This window comes from Meriones unguiculatus, chromosome 9 (assembly GCF_030254825.1).
Source record: "Meriones unguiculatus strain TT.TT164.6M chromosome 9, Bangor_MerUng_6.1, whole genome shotgun sequence".
NCBI lineage: Eukaryota > Metazoa > Chordata > Mammalia > Rodentia > Muridae > Meriones > Meriones unguiculatus.
The window spans coordinates 25,672,931-25,690,085 of NC_083357.1; the positions used below are offsets into that span (position 1 = coordinate 25,672,931).

The 17,155-nt window shown below is 42.5% G+C and overlaps 1 protein-coding gene across 3 annotated transcripts in view; it reads right to left on the minus strand.

Annotated features, from left to right (window-relative positions):
- The window catches only part of Fhit (fragile histidine triad diadenosine triphosphatase), a 1,530,368-nt gene that overhangs the window by 841,396 nt on the left and 671,817 nt on the right, over window positions 1-17,155 (minus strand). The window contains exon 1 of one of the 3 annotated variants that reach the window (XM_060390942.1): window positions 5,344-5,497. The exons of the other annotated variants lie outside the window; for them this stretch is intronic. The gene's annotated coding sequence lies outside the window, so the exon portion shown is untranslated. Of the gene's footprint in view, window positions 1-5,343; window positions 5,498-17,155 lie in introns of those variants that run through there. 3 annotated transcript variants of the gene reach the window in all.

Below are 17,155 nucleotides of genomic sequence, written 5' to 3' on the forward strand. Positions count from 1 at the left end.
TAGACTAGGGTCAGATGGAAGGGTGGAGGACCTTCCCTATTATCAGTGGACTAGGAGAGGGACATAAAAGAAAGAGAGGAAGGTAAGGTGGAATTGAGAGGGGACAAGGGAAGAGGCCTACAGCTGGGATACAAAGTGAATAAACTGTAATAATTAAATAAATAAATAAATAATAAAAAATTAAAGAAAATCTGTGGGAAGATGGAATGAAAATATTGCAATTGTCTGCCTTGAGAAGTCCTGCCAAGCTAAAGTATTCTATATCACCTTTTCTTTCTTTTTTCTTTCTTTCTTTCTTTCTTTCTTTCTTTCTTTCTTTCTTCCCTTTCACTTTTTATTTATTTACCTATCTATCTATCTATCTATCTATCTATCTATCTATCTATCTAAATGCCCATGCTTAAATCTACACTAAAACATTTTTTAATAAACTCCAACTCTGCTTTCAAATGGAAGAAGGAAGGGAGGAAGAGAGGGAGGGAGGGAGAGAAGGAGGAAGGGAGGGGGGAAGAAATCAAGAGATGAAGTTAAGTGATCAGGAAGAGAGATGGAGAGAGAGAGAAAGAAAGTGGGAAGTGGCAGGGAACCATCACTGCTTTTCCAAGCACGCTTGTGGCACCATGAACCTTGGTTCTGTGTTCAAAGATTAAAGTTGGTTTCTAGCTCTCAGTGTCCACATTTGCCTGGCAGAGATGCTTTCTAGCTTAGTTCTCTGGGATGTTTTGTTTGTTCACCTGGTCTCTCTATGAGGCACAAACTGGCCTGGGACTTTTGTTGCCTCAGCCTCCCGTGTGCTGGAATTATAGGTATAGCACCAGGCCCAGCCTGTGTGTTTGAAAATGGAACATTTTACTGAGATATAATTTGCATATCATAGCATGCACAATTTCAGGGGAGTTTAATTTATTTACACAGTGTGCAGCCATCCTCTCGATTGATTTTAGGACATTTTCACTGATGCTTGGGGTCTTTTTGAGAATTTCAGAGCTGACTCTATTCCTGTCATCAATTAAATCACAAGGTGCTGGTGAAACTCAGGGGCCTGGATTTTGTGAAGCTGCCTAGGTGATCTCAAGGGGCAAGTGAGTTCTGGAAGTAATGCTGCTGCATGGGACCACCATGAGCACTGAACAGGGAAACAAACAGAAATAAAAATATGGAAACTGTTAAACCTGAAAATGGGTCTAAGTTATAATACCCCCAAACAGGTTTCAGGGAAAAGAATATTGAAGATGGAGATAAAGAACATTGAATGGGAAACAAATAGAAATAAAGAGATGGAAACTGTTAAACACGAAAATGGGTCTAAGTTATAATTACCCCAAATAGGTTTCAGGGAAAACAATATTGAAGATAGAGATAAAGAGAAGGGTGTCCTAGATTATTATCCTGCAATTTGTCAATCTCTCATGAGGAACACATCCTCAAGTATGGAGTACTAGAAGCTGAGAACAGGAGTGTTAGTGGGCTAGAGACCAGAGGAGCGGGGAACAATGATTCCAGTAGTTTCCAAGTTTCCTCAAAGGTTCCCTGCTAGTCTTCAGGATGCTGGTGATATGTGACATTTCTCCCTCCCCCCCCCCCCCGAGTATCTTATGCACCACACCATTAATGATCTGCAACCCTCTCTACCAGAACACTTACTAGACAGCGCCACCTTCATAGCTGAGCTTAGCACAGCGACAACTCTTTGAGACCAGAAGTAACATCAAAAACAAAGGCAAATACAAAAACCTCAACATCCTTGCCTGTTTTAACATGAAGTACACAAATATTTGTTGGACCAAACCATGGCGAATTCAAAATTGCTGTCAACCAAGAAGGAAGAAAAAAGCATCTCAACCAGCTCAGAATGCCTTCTAAGTGCTGTAGCCAGCAGAAGACTGGCAAACAAGACCTGCAATTTTTCTCTGTAAGGCACATCCTGAGAAGAAACACTCTGGGCACTTAATAACTCCAATGAATAAGTGGCACGACCACAGACTGTTATTAAGAACACTGAATGATGTATTACCAACATGCAGATCAAGAAAAAAAAATGTCACTTAGGTGAAAAAGATTAATTAATATCAATTAATTTTCTTTTAAGGAACAGATTATGCAGAAGTCTTTAGGCTTCTGAAGAGAATGTGAGAAAATTTTACAGTTATGAAGGAATTTGCATATACTCTGAGAGTAAAAAGCAGTTCGCCAAAGTTGTCCCCTGGGGTATGTTCAAGATGAAGAACAAAGGACTGTGGCATTTCTGTTAGTGTGGAGTCCTTGGGGTGGAAAGGAAAGAAAGGCAGGCTTTAGAGGTGATAGAAGAAGCTTATGGTTGAAAAGAAAGAATATTATAATTACAATGGAGCCATATAGTTCCACAATATGCAATGCTATTAAATACCATTGGCTGCAAGGAGGAGAGTAGTTTTTTTGAAACACAAAATGCAGAGAAAATCAGAAAGCAAGTTAACAACAGCTCCAGGTAAAGTCCATTAGAAGAAAAACTCTTCCTTCTTTAGCATCTCCTTTCAAGTACAAGATACTTGCGTTTCATTTGTAGCACAGGGATAGAATGTAGGAGAATTGCCACCCAGCAAACTGGGGCAAGCCATTTCTTTGCTCTTCCCTTTTCATTTCTAAATTGAATGCTTAAACCAAGATAATGCTCCCCAAGTTTGCAATGGAAGATTTAACAGACATTACTTAAAGAAAACATCTCACATTCAAAAAGCACTGGGAAGGAATAAGATAATCTGACCACATGGGTTTCTTTCTTACAAGATTTATGAAATGTCTGTTATACAAAAGTCCACTTCCAAAAGCAGAATATGACCTGCAGTATTTCTCTAACAAAAGATATCTATTCCCACCACCCTCACCCCTGTCTCTCTCGTGCATGTGTGTTTGTTGAGGGTACGCACATACATTCTTGCATGTAGAGCCCAGATGTCAACCTCAACTCTTGTTTGCTGTTTCTCAGGTGCCAATCACCATAGTTTTTGAGACAGGGTATCTGACCAGCATGGGTTTGGCCAAGCAGGCTTTGCTAAATAGCCAGGAATCCGGGGATCCATCTGTCTCCACCAAGATTACAAACTTAGGCCACTACATTGGGCTTTCTATGTGGGTTTCAGGGGTTGTACATAGGTCCTTACCAACTTTGCTTTCTCCTCAACCTCTAACCAAAGAACTGTTTTCATACAGAGTAAATCAAGTGACTGACTTGGAAGTCTCTTTTGTAATTTAAAATATTTTCAAATTTTTAAATATTTATCATTTGGAATCAACAGCACAAAACAACACAGCCATCAGGATTAACTGGGCTACCAATTTCAAAAATCTCCAATTTCAATGTAGTCTAAAGAATCAGTAAGTGGCCTCTTTCTGCTCATGTACGCACGTGTGTGTGTGTGTGTGTGTGTGTGTGTGCGCATGCGCGAACATACATGTACACAGACATCTTTTATATTTTAATTACCCTAAACCAACTGTGTAAGCTAGATTCACTTTGTATTTAATCATAAGTAATGCTTTTTCTCTTTATTGCATATACCCATACACAGTAGCCTTAGACATGTTAATAAATAAGAGAGGAACTTGATAAATATATGATAAATAAAACATATAAGAGAAACTTAATAAATCACATCCACAGTCAATACTGTCAAAAAGATCACACACTTACACAACTTACATGCTGTCCTGCCACCTGACTATAAATTTCATCAGCTTTCTCTTTGGAGCTTGGGGCTTCTTCCTTCCTCTACATACTGGTCTTGCCATCTGTGTTCTAGAACATAAGCCAAAGCCTATGAACCCATGGATGGGTTCAAAGTGAGATAAAGGGTCAGGTTCAGCATATATTTTGTTCCAGGTATAAAGTCTCTGCCATAACCTACTGTGGAAAGAGCCTAATGCTCTCTGTTTGGTGGGTCTGTAAGAGGGGCATGGATTCTCGGATAGACAACCAGAGTCAACCAGACTTCTTCAAACACCACCATGAACTTGCTTCTAAGGGGCAGCATGAGTGACTGATGCTTGGCTAGCATTTCAGTTCATTCTGGTGACAGCCATACAGTGTAGCTCCTATTAGTCTCCAGCTGTGGTCACATGATGCCCCCAAAGTGAAATAAATCCCTGAAGTTCCAAAGCTACTGACTGCTGGGCTCTCAGACCCACACCCAAGTCTACCCAAGGCCGATGCTCATATTCTTCACACGTGCCTCAATTTAGGGCAGATAAGATTGGGGATGGAGAATTATCTGCACAGAGCTCTTGAATGGCACAGTGGGAGGATACAAGGACAGTTATGGGACATGAGGAGAGCTTCTCACATGGGAGCAAGTTGCAGCCTTTCCCAGCTGACAGGGAAGAACACCAGAGTAATTAACTGCTGCCTCAGGGCTGCTCTTTCCCTTCTCATCCCTTAAACCTGCTATTTCCTAGGAATCTCCCCAGGAACCCCATCTACAGAGAAAGGCCTGTACAAAGCCTTTATGTGACAGTGTGCAATACTAGTGTGTCTAGCTTTTACCTTCTTAACTATAAGCCCAGCCAACAAACTTCCAGAGCCACCCTACAATCCCACTTCAAAAGATAAAGATTAAAAAAAGAGTGCCTTAATTTTTTTTTTTTTTTTTAATTTTAAGTGTACGTCTGTGTCACCCGCGCCCGCCCATGGAAGTCAGAGGAGAACATAGGGTACAGAATTGTCTGGAGCTCGAGTTAGAGGCACCATCATTGTACTGTTGCAAGGGAAGGAGAGAACGTGAACTCGGGTCCACTGCAAATGCCCTGTGTGCTCTTACACCCCAAGTCATCTGGCCAGCCTCCAAGAAAAGGTTTCTAAGTGATCTAAAATGTAATGGAGAGCCACCAAAAGGTCTATATTAAAATATCTTTAATGCAGTCTTCAACCCCTTCTCATGCTGGCTAGTCCTGAAACTCTTTTTCCATATCGAAGCAACAAATTTTGGGTTGGTCTGAGGAGAGGTCCCTAAAGCACTAAGTAAAGTCCTAGTCTGTTAGTGGTGATGGTGCAGAGCTGTATCTCTGTCCTCTCACAGAAACCTACGTCATGATGCTGCCACGTTTCATTGGGAAACCACCAGGGAAGTCCCAAAATCATCTGTGGCCACCCCATTCTCCCATGCTCTTTGGCTTGTTCTGCAATCACACTACTGTTTGAGGTTTGAATTTCTGTGGGGAAGCACATGTACTTTTCTCCGTTTCCAGTGCCCAAAATAAAGCTCCAACGCGAGAAGAGAAAGGAGAATTGTAACTGCAGGAAGGGGCGGCCTCCAACACCGTCCCAGCAGCCTCCAGAATGGACTTTTGTAGTTTCGGGACTTATAGTACCTGTGTTTCCCAAGCAGGGGGCTGGTCCACAGGATGCAGAGAAGGTCAAGGAAGCAGAGGACGCCACTTGCACGCAGCTCCCCGCTGCAGCGCTCAGGAAGTGAGATCAAAGATCAGCCTCCGCGGCAATTAAAGGCTGGAGTGGGGGTGGGGCAAAACCACTCTCGGGAGGAGTTTAACCTGTCTTCTTACGGATAAAGGCAGAGACTCTCACAGTTCCTGGTAACCCACGTGTGCATATTTATGTTTGTGAGTTTTTCATTATGTTGCCCTGCTTCCTAACTAAACAATGACGCTAGCCACGCGGGGGCAAAGCAGAGTCGGGGACCCTTCCAGACTGCCTCTTCCTGTTCTCAGGCTATGCTGAGGCAGTTTGCCTCCCTTGTGCGTCAGCGCGGCAACTTAAGCCTGTGACTTACACCAGGAATTTGTAGTTTGAGTTTCATCCTTTCTTCCCCTACATCTCCATTTGTACTGTTAGTTCCAAAGATGGGAGCAGACAGACCACTGACCCAAAGCAATCATGGCCAAATTAATTTAAGAAAGCAACAAATTAAAGCAAGTTTTGTAGGGTTTTGTTTGTTTGTTTTGTTTTGTTTTTTTTATTCGCGTGCACAGGCTGCCTCACCCTAAGGTAGGGTTCAGTAGGTCAGCATTGCAAGTGAGGAAGACAGAAAGAAGGCTTTTATAGCTCAGGAGTAGGGGCTTTCCAAAAGGAGATTTGGGGAGAAGAGATAGATTGGGTTACGGAGCAAAATATAAGCATAACAAGGTAGCTATAACAACCCTTCTAAAACAAAGGTAGAATTGCAAACTGGTTATAAACAACTTTTGAAACAAAGATAAGGAACACTGAGAACAGAAACATTTGTAGTTAAAGTTATGGGTGGGGCATAGCCGCATCATTGAGAAACAGGTTTAAATCATAAACAGGGATGAATCTAGTTTTTTTGTGGTTTGTTTGTTTACTATAAGATAGCTTTTAAGCTCAAGATTGAGAAATAAATAAATAAATAAATAAATAAATAAATAAAGCTCCAACGCGAGAAGAGAAAGGAGAATTGTAACTGCAGGAAGGGGCGGCCTCCAACACCGTCCCAGCAGCCTCCAGAATGGACTTTTGTAGTTTCGGGACTTATAGTACCTGTGTTTCCCAAGCAGGGGACTGGTCCACAGGATGCAGAGAAGGTCTTCAGTACTCTAGCTTGCCCCACTGATTTGGAGCGGGGCCCAGAAAATAATACAGTGGCTACAGGAGCTATGTACTGCAGGCTCAGGCTGACTAAAGCTTTCAACCCCACTTCCAGTCCAGTTCCCTCTTAACACAAGACAGATGAAAACAGCTTTCACATTATCATATGAAAAGGTGAAATTATCTTTGTTCTAAGTTCCATCTCTAGCTCAGGATAGAAAGACCTGGCCGTCCTGGCTACCCTAAAGGGGACAGAAGGGACCATTATCCCAACAGTGAGTTACTGTACCTGACCCTCCTAGAAACCATTCCCACTGAGCTGCTTGCTGCCCCAGGGAAGAGAGAGGACATGGCACCAGCCTGCCAGTTTCCGAGGACTCAGTAAACTCTAACTTACTGTCTTTCATTTCTCTTTATCCTTTGATACTGGCCAAAGGTTAAGAATGCTTTCCATTGTACCCTGGGCTTTTTCTCTGAAGCCCCCCCCCCCCTCCTTTTTGCCATATGGCTGCTTATCCATCTCCATTGAAATGTATGGCTTCTCCCTGCCTTTTGTCCATGTGGCTGCTAGGCTTTACTTCTCATTCAGAAGGCCAGCTAGAATAGACGAAACAGTTGAAGATGGGGAGCAGGATGGAAGCCTGCCATAAATGTCCTCTGAAAGGACATTTATGTCCTTTGATGCCCTCCACAGCAGGGCATCAAAGCAGATGATAAGACTCACAGCCAAACTTTGGGCAGAGCTCAGGGAGTTGTAGGAACGGGTCAGGACTAGAAGGACCCAGAGCAGACAGGAGCTCCACAAGAAGACTTAAAGGGCCAACAAATCTGGGCCTATGGGGTCCTGCAGAGACTGATGCACCAAGGACCATGCATGGAGAGGACCTAGACCCCCTGCTCAGATGTAGCCAACAGGCAGCTTAGCCTCCAGGTGGGTTCCTGAGCAAGAGGAGCAGGGGCTGCCTCTGACATGAACTCTGTTTTGTACTCTTTGATAACTTCTCCCTGGTGGGGCCTTCTTCCTAGGCCCCAGAGGAAGAGCATGCAGGCAGTCTTAATGAAATTTGATAGGCTAGAGTCAGATGGTAGGGGAAGAGGGATCCCCCTTTCTGAGAAATCGGAGAGGGGAATGGGGGGGAAGATGGAGGGAGGGTGGAATAGGGAGGAGACTAAAGAGAGGGCTACAATCAGGATGTAAAGTGGATAAATGATTAAAAAAATAAATTATTTTTTTAATTCAAAAAAGCTCACCCATCCTGTTGTTCTCTAAACTCAAGTAAAATTGTTCTCAAGCTCCCTTTGTGTTTGTTCCTAACTTCTTTTATTAATGAGGCTACAAGTCACAAAAGAGAACTTCTGTTTCTCTAAGAACAAGCTTAAACGGTATCATCTAAATGCCACCTGGCCGCTGGGCTCTGCTGTAGGCTGTCAGCCTTGGCTGAAAAGGATGAGCTCTGGCTCTTCTAGTATTTGAAGCAACACAGGCTATGAATGACGGCAACTTCAGGGCTGAGAAGAGCCCAGGCTTGGACAGCAGTTTATTGGACTACACCATGATCTACTTGGAATCCAGGGGCTTCTTTAAGTGTGGCCCTAGACACTCCTACAAACCCCAACCTTGGTTTTAACACAAAACCTCACCAGTGATCCATATTAATAGAGTCTTTGCTCACCTCTTTTTATTACCGCCACATGGCACAGTAGGAATATTCCAGGCCTGTGCAGAGCCCCTCCTCCTCCCAGACAGTAGCTCGTGTCTTTGTTATGTTCTATGTTCCCCTTAACCCTGTGTTTCCCTTACTTATGTGACTGTGTCAAGAGTTGATTGTAAACTTCCTGAGGTTAGGGACACCCACCTGTCTCCATGTCATCTTGAGAGCTCCAAGAACAAAGGACAGATAGGATCATGTGAATTAAGAACAAATGAGGAGACAAATGCAAAAACTCAGTTTGCCAAAAAGTTTAAAATACAGACACAGCAGTCAGCAATAGAAATTGGAATAAGAAGGAAGACTATGAAGTGAGGAGAAGGTTCTAGGCATGGAGAGTCATATCAAGGGACAGCACATGCTAAGATGGGAAATCTGAAGTGTGGGCTGAGGTCCAGCTGCCAAAGTCTTTTAATAACAAATAACAGATTCATATTTTTTTTTTTACCCGTAAACATCAGAAAGAGGTATACAAGGAATAACCACTGGTTATGGTATCTAGGAAGACGGCAGGGGTTGGAAGCAGGAGCAAGGAGACTCTGGAAGATTGTAGAATTCGACTTACCCAATGAAGAGGAAGTTCTCAATACTTATTTTAATCAAATAAGATGTCCACTTGAAAGCATAAAAGATTTAGGAAGACGGCAGCACAAAGGAAAATTAGTATCTATAGAAAACAACTGGCTTCAGGGAAAGAACTTATGAATCAGAATTACTTGTAATTTTGTAAATTACTTGTACACAGTAATTCTTAGATGCAAATACATACTGAACCTACTTTTTAGGAACAGATTGTTTATCAGTCACGAAGCAGGATCTATACTACCTCTCCCTGCTCAACTATGGGTCACTGAAGAATTCTGCAAGAGCAAAAGTTACTGCCTTTAGTTATGTACCCACTGAGGAACCTACGAGTCTCCAATAGATAGTTGAAAACCCTTAGTCACTTAGAAAATCATGGTTAAACTCAATGGATTTCAAAGCAACATAAAGGTGGTGTTAAGTCCAGAAGTTACTGAAGGAAGACCTCAGACTCAGGTAGTATGCAAAAACAAAGAGCATTTATTCTGCAGAAATTTTCCAGCATGCAGGGACCACCATTCCTTAGAATGGGGACCACAAAGTGAGCACACAGGCTCAATTTAAAGGCAATTAGGGGGGTTTCCGGAAGGAGTGAGGTAAACTTTCATTTGATCGGTTAATAGTAACTTGCGAGGTCGGAGGAGGGGATTATATAGGATTGGCTAAACATTTAGGAACTTTTCAGAGTTGCTAAGGGCTTTTCCTCAGGTTTGCTGAATTGTTATACTTAGTTCAAGCCCATGTGTTAACCTTTAAGCTGATTGGCTGCCTTCGAGTTGCAGTTTTTCCAGAAATTGTTTTTCTATGTTCTGAGAAACAGAAACTCAGGCCTAGTTAGGCAAAGTTGAAACCCGAAGCCTGTCATGGAGTCAGATAAACCAAGCAGATTGGGGCCTTCTGAGGGTCTCCCAGGGGTTTGGGAGTTATTAGACCTCACAGTAGGACAGGGAGCTATATGGAAGCCAGGGTCATAGTAGAGAGGTTACAGTAATCAGAATACACTTTCAACATGTATGAAACTGTTAAAGAACAAATTCAATAAAAGTTACAAAAGAATGTAATAGTTAAAACTAAAATTCGAAAATATATAAGAAGTAGAAGGTAAGTTACAGAAAATTTCTGAAGGCAAAACAGATAGGGAGGGAGATGTGAAATATGAGTGAACCACGAGGAAGCAATGAAGAAGGGTCCCCCAGGAGAGCAGGTGATTGCTAAACACCAAGAGTCCAGTGCCTGGGAGGGCTCCAGGGAAAAACACAAGCAAGCGGGAAGAAATGAAAGCTGGTAATTCTTTAGGATTCAATAACATGTAATGATAAAACTGTTCCTTTGCCCCGAGTCCTTGGAGCATAAGGAAATCTGGGACAATCCTTTCTTTTGCCTCATTGGAAAAGAAGCTCTTTGTTTCAAAAGGTTGTGGTCAAACACGAGGCTGTGACGTTAATCAATTTATTTCCATTGAGAGTGAAGTATAAATGAAAGGTCTCTATTTCAGAAAAGGCCATGAAAATGTGAAGACGTTATTATTTGCAAGCTGAGAGGAGAGGTGAGATCCTCTGCCTGGCACATTTCAGAAAGGTTCAATCAGCCAGGGCAAGGGGATAGATTTAAAATAGAAAAGTAATGGGAAAAGGGCTTTCTATGAACAGGGATGATGGTTGATGAAAACCTAGCCCTCTGGAGCCAATTCTATTAATACACATTTACCAGGCAGCTTGGAGAGTTGGAAAAAAATACCTATATGGTTCTCATTTCCCATGGCTTCTGGATATAATTACATATCTATATCCATGTATGGATAGATGCATACGAGGGCACGCGTGCGCATGCATACACGGACGCACAGTTGTTATGCGGTGTTATGCAATTCCATACCTTAAAACAGACCTATGACATCCTTTTTTTTTTGTCTCTTTTTTTTTCCATAGTTTTATTTTTCTCATTAGTTACATTTTGTAATTCTGTATCCCAGCTGTATCCCTCATTCCCTCCCCAATCCCACCCTCCCTCCCTCATCTCCTCCCTGCCCCTTTCCAAGTCCACTAGTAGGGGAGGACCTCCTCCCCTTTCATATGACTCCCTTTTGTCAGGTATTTTCAAGACTTAAAAAAAAAAAAAGAAAGAAAGAAAAAGAGGAGGAGGAGAAAGAGAAATAGAAGAAGGAATAATATTGGCCCAGAGATTGACTATCTTAGTGATCCATTCATTCACTTCACAAGTCCATGTAAGTTGTTACCCCACCAGAAACACAGAGTTCAGCACACCATCGTTCTGACTACTGAGCCAAGTTAGGAAGCAAACTCATGGTTCACATGCAAGAAATACATTTCTGCCAGAGCTTAAAATTTAAGGACACAGGCTACTCACATGTATAGACTCCCCTACCCCTAATTTACACCCATACCAATTGGTGCCCCATGCTCTCCTGTGGGTCAACAATAAGAAAAACAATTTAGAACCTGTGATGGTCCATTAAACATCTAACACAGAAATCCTCAGCCCGAAGCTACAGGACTATGTTTATTGAAAGAATACCAAATAAGATAGCTGGTAATAAATCTCTTGATGAAAATGTAGTCAATGGGGCATTTAAATTGATGGCAGAATCTGCTTCCAAATTATTCAAAAATTGGATTTGTAAGAAAAAAAAAGGCATAGTCCACCTTGCTCAGGCTGTTTCTAAGCCATTTATTAGCTTAGAAGACATCAATGCTTCGAGACTTCCTTGAATATTTGATTTTGCTTGGCAATCATATTACTTCTTTCAATTAAATGACTATATATATAATTGTCCAGCCACCCCAGGACATTTATGAAAACAAGATGCTGCCTTAATGAGGTGAGCTTCAGAGTGACATTTGACTCATTGGATGGCTCATTAGCTGCTGTGAAAACACACTTCACTTCTCTTTCACTTCCGAATATTAGCCAACAATAATTCAGTTGCTTCAGTGATTCCAGGTGAGTCCAACTTCAGAGTGAGCTCTGGTCAGGTTAAAGATCACTCTCAACTCCCAAAGCCATAAGATTGAGAGGGTTTGTTCAGAGCATGCTCCAGCCAGCTGTGGGCACCAAGGCAGAAAGACAGAAAAGGACCAACCTATCTGCCATCTTCCTTATGGGACACCAGCACAGGGAGCAGACCTTCAAATACGGAGGAAGGGACAGAGAAGCACTGTCCCCTTCACACACACACACACACACACACACACACACACACACACACACACACCAGAGCTGAGGACCAAACCCCAGGGCCTTGTGCTTGCTAGGTAAGTGCTCTACCACTGAGCTAAATCCCCAACCGTCTTAAAGCATCTAGATGACAGCGATTTTCTGTATCTGCCCTTTGTTATTTAGCCCATAGTTTAATCATGAAACAAAAGATGTTATCTTAAAAGATGTGTGTGTGTGTGTGTGAGAGAGAGAGAGAGAGAGAAAGCATGTGCAGACAAAAGCAGGGTTTATTTCCTTGAAATTGCATCTCTTACTGAAACTTGGCAGGTAAGCAGCTAGCCTAGCAATCTGCTTGTCAGGGTCAAAGGTGTGTGTGCACCATGGCTTTCTCTGTGGTGCTGTGGATTCAAATCAGTCCTCATATTTGTAGAGCAAAATCTCTTTCCCACTGAGCCATCTTGTCCCCTTATCTGTGTATTTCTATTACCTTATATTATATGAGGAAATCCTGTTTGTCTGAGGCAGAGTATCGCTCTGTGTCACAGGCTGTCCTGCATTTCCAGGGTCTTCCCAAGGGCTGGGTTGTTGCTGTTTTCCACCATGTCCAGCTGGAATGCATTTTTTTTTTCATAAGGTGTGCATTAAGAATAAGAAAAAAACAAACTCAAAAGTTAATATAAAACACAGCAACTGACACCAAAGAAAAGTGGGTCTTATTGATTTGCATGCCAATATTGTAAAATAATGAAATATTTGTTATACTCTGTGACAACTGAAGGGAGTCACAAGAAATTTATGTGTGTGTCTTCATTTATAAAGACATGCTTCTAAATTTCATTTTCACTACTTGGAAAAGCAAATTCCTAGGAAAAGTATCCCAGGCTTTTTAAAAAAAAATATTTCCTTTGGTACAAAACTAATTACAAGTAAAGGAATTAAATACTCAAATGAAAGAAAACAATCTTATGATATAAAATCCAATCTTATTAGGAGGCAGACTAACAAGTGGTGGATTGAATGAGAATGCTCCTCCCCCACACCCATAGGCTTATATATTAAAATGTCTGGTTCATAGCTGGTTAACTGGGAAGGATTGGGTGTGGAAGAGGTGTGTCACTGGGTGTGGGCTTTGAGGTTTCAAAAGCCCATGCCAGTCGCAGTTACCTCTCTCTCTCTCTTTCTCTCCTCCCTCCCTCTCTCCCTGCCTTTCTCTCTCTCTCTCTCTCTCTCTCTCTCCCTCCCTCCCTTTCTCCCTCTTCCTCCCACCTCCATCCCGTGTGCCTATGGATCAGGTGTAAGCCCTCAGCTATTACTTCAGTGCCATGTCCACCTGCCAAAACTGCCAGCCACAGTGGTCACTGTAACTCTCTGGAACTGTGATTTCCCCAAATTAAGTTTTCTTTTATATGTTACCTTGCCTGTGGTGTTTCATCACAGCAACAGAATAGTGACTAAGATGCATGGCCTCTTAGTTTGTCTTCTATGGATCTGCAGTTATCTTTCTACCTATCTCTTCCAGCAAAGGGGGATCATATCTGTATATGAATCTTCCTGACTAAGTTAATGCCCAAGGGACGGACTAATCTTTCTTGGAAACTGTTGAAGCCAATGCTTACAGTTTGGTAAAAACAAAACCTACACATGTATGTCCACACACATGTATATAAGCATACATATACACACATTTATACATGCGTAAACATAAATATATTCATACATACACACACTTCTGTATACTTATACAAAACTGACAGTGCATGTTGCATTAGCTAAGCGAGTACTACAGTTTAGGGTAAATCTGAAGCGTAGTGTTAAAAAGGAACTGCTTGGGCCAGAGAAGATAAGAGGGCAAGAGTGCTTGCTCTGCATACGTAAGAAACTGAGTTTGATCCACAGCACCCAAGTAAATAGTCAAGAATGGGTGTACTTGCCTGTATACCCAGAGTTGGGGTAGAGACAGACGAAGTAGGAAGAGAATCTTTTGTTTCTCACTGAGAAAGAAGATAGCCTTCTGAGAAGAGGAAGAGGCATTGTGGTGTCAGCTAGACACTTCAGAGAACACTGACATCCGGGATGCCTAGCAGATTAACAGCCCGGGTAAGGAAATGCACGGCCCCCTGGCTAATCACTTACTCAGTTGGCTCCTTGTCCATGTGTCCCCATCACACTAAATAGAGCGTGAGTCCTTTGAGGAATGACTCAGAAACTGTCTAGCAGCCTCCTTCAACAGGAGATACAGATAAAGTTCAGAGGTATGAAAATGGGCTTTCATTTCTGCTCTCGGCAGACCACATCTCTCCAGCTTCCCCTCCCCAGGAAACAGAAGCTAGGCCATCTGCTATTGAGAGGCTTATTCCAGCTCTAAAATTTAAAATTTCACAGGAAAATCATATGAGTATATAAAAGTAAAAGTATATAAATATTCGTGATTTGTGTTCTTTTTTTTTTTTCAGTCAGTTCTTGTGTTGTGTTACAAATTTGGTGATCACGTTAATGACAATGTTGCCTCCAAGCACTATAAACCCCTATTAAAAAGAAATTTCTTGGGCCAGAGAAGAGAGCTCAGAGGATAAGAGTGTTGTCTATGCATGCCCAGGAACCTGAGTTTGATCCACAGCAGCCAAGATAATAGTCAGAAATGGATGGACATGCCTATAAACCCAGAGTTGGGGTAGAGACAGACAAAGTGAAGAAACGTGACTGTCGCCAGGCTGACCAGCTGACCCTGGTTCAGTGAGATACCCCGTGATAAGGGAATAATGCCCATACTAGATATCATCCTCTGGCCTTCAAATACAGGCAGTGCACCTGCGTGCACATGTGAACCTTCTCGCACATGTACATATATAACACACACACATTATTTTTAAAAACTAAAAGAGGGAAAGGAAGATGGTGCTGACCAGCACATGCAGTATCTGTGGGGCAAACGATCAAAACTCCAAAATTGGTAGGCAGCGGGGTAGCTGAAGCCAGAATACCGACATTGAAGCTTCCTGGGCTAAAGGAGACAACCTGAGAGTTGGGACCATTTGGATCCAGGTCAACACAGACATTTCCAGGGACTGAGAGTGGCAAATATCAAACCCCTCACCCCCGCACTTACCTTTGCCCAAAGCATGGGTCTTCCTGCTCGGTGGAGGTGGCAGTCACGGCCCCAAGCACGAGCCTCCATACTCAGTGAATGAGACAGCAAAGGCAGGCCTCCCAGGTATGTGGAGGAGGCAGGCTGGAGGCTACACAGCCGGAGCCTCCATGCTCAGTGACTAAGACTGCAGAGTCAGCTACTCTAAGTACGGGTCTCCCTGCCCTGCCCTGCCCAGTGGCCAAACAGTGGACACCACTGAGCTAACAGATCTCCTATACTCTCATTTGCCCCTGTAGGCCCATCTCTGAGAGTACAGAACAGGGTGAAACTTCTGTGCTTTCTGATTAGGCCTATGAGTGAGTGTGCCTTCAAGTAAGTGTGTGCAGAGCTCCAGATCTAGGGTCCTTCTACGCTAGCAGCCAGACATCAGATCTCTTCCACCCACACCCCGACTGTGGACAACATAGGGATCCTTGGGACAGCATTCTCAACACTGAAACCTCTGTTCTGTGGGTCTACCAGTGGAGTACAAGCAAATAATTCCTGGAGCCCAGGCATATCTGAATACCAGGAGGAGAGAAAAACAGGGTTATAGGCCACTGAGGTATTCAGGGCACCTGTGAATGCACATTAAGCCCGTGGACAGTACCAGTACTTGCACCCCCTCCTGTGCTTAAGCTCCACATCCCAGGGATCCAGACACTCTTGCACCCTGTCCTTCAAGCTACGCTTCCACGCACATGCCTATGCTTGCGCACATGCGCCTGTGACCTTCCTCCCTTAGCTACAGCTGAAATACCAACATCCACTCTCAAATCGGTGGACCTCTCTCATCTTCCTGAACTACTCCAGACACCAGAGACAGACAGACCCAGTGTGCAGTATAGACTCCAGGACAAATAGCAATGGTTACAGATAAGCACATGGCCAGAGGTCAGCGAAAGAACACATCCAACAAAAATCAGGACATCATGGCTTCACCAGCAACCCCCAAAATCAATGGATATGCTAATTCACCGGAAACAAAGGAAAATTATTTCAAATCTATGCTTTTCCAATTATTAGAGGCAGATAAAGAGGAAATAAAGCTCTCAAAGAAATACAGGCAAGTATAGCCAAACAAATAGAGGCATATGTACATGCACATTAGAGGCATATAGAGAGGAAATGACCAAAGCTCTCAAAGAAATGGAGGCCAATATAGCCAAACAAATATAGGCACCAGTAATAGCATATAGAGAGGAAATGACAAAAAAAATAGTGGCCATCATGGAAAGACAGGAATCCACATTCAAACAGATGAACGAAATGGTGCAAGACATGAAAACAGAATTAGAATGAATAAAGAAAATACAAACAGAGAAAACCCTGGAGCTGGAGAATTTAGAGAAAAGATCAAGAACCACAAAGGTAAGCATCGCCAAAAGAATACAAGAGATGGAAGAGAGAATCTCAGGTGCTGAAAATACAGTTGCAGAAACTTGTATATCTCTCAAAGAAAAAGTAACATCGGAAAAGTCCCAAACACAAAACATCCAAGAAATCAAGGACTCCATGAAAAGACAAAATCTAAGAATAATAGGAATAGATGAAAAAGAAGATTCCAAGCTCCGAGGTCCAGAAAATATTTTCAAGAAAATCAGAGAAGAAAAATTTCCCAACTTAAAGAAAGAGATGTCCATAAATACACAAGAGGCCTACAGAACTCCAAATAGACTAGACCAGAAAAGAAACTCCTCATGTCACATAACAGTCAAAACACTAAATCCACAGAACAAACTAAAAAAATATTAAAAACAGCAAGGGAAAAAGGCCAAGTAACATATAAAGGTAGATCTATCAGAATAACACAGATTTCACAACAGAAACTATGAAAGCAAGAAGGGCCTGGGCAGATGTCATGCAGACTCTAAGAGGCCACAGATGCCAACCCAGACTACCATACCCATCAAAGCTTTCAATCCACATAGATGGAGAAAATAAAATATTCCATGATAAAACTAAACAATTTCTACACAGTAACCCAGCCCTACAAAAGATACTAGAAGCAAAATTCCAATCCAA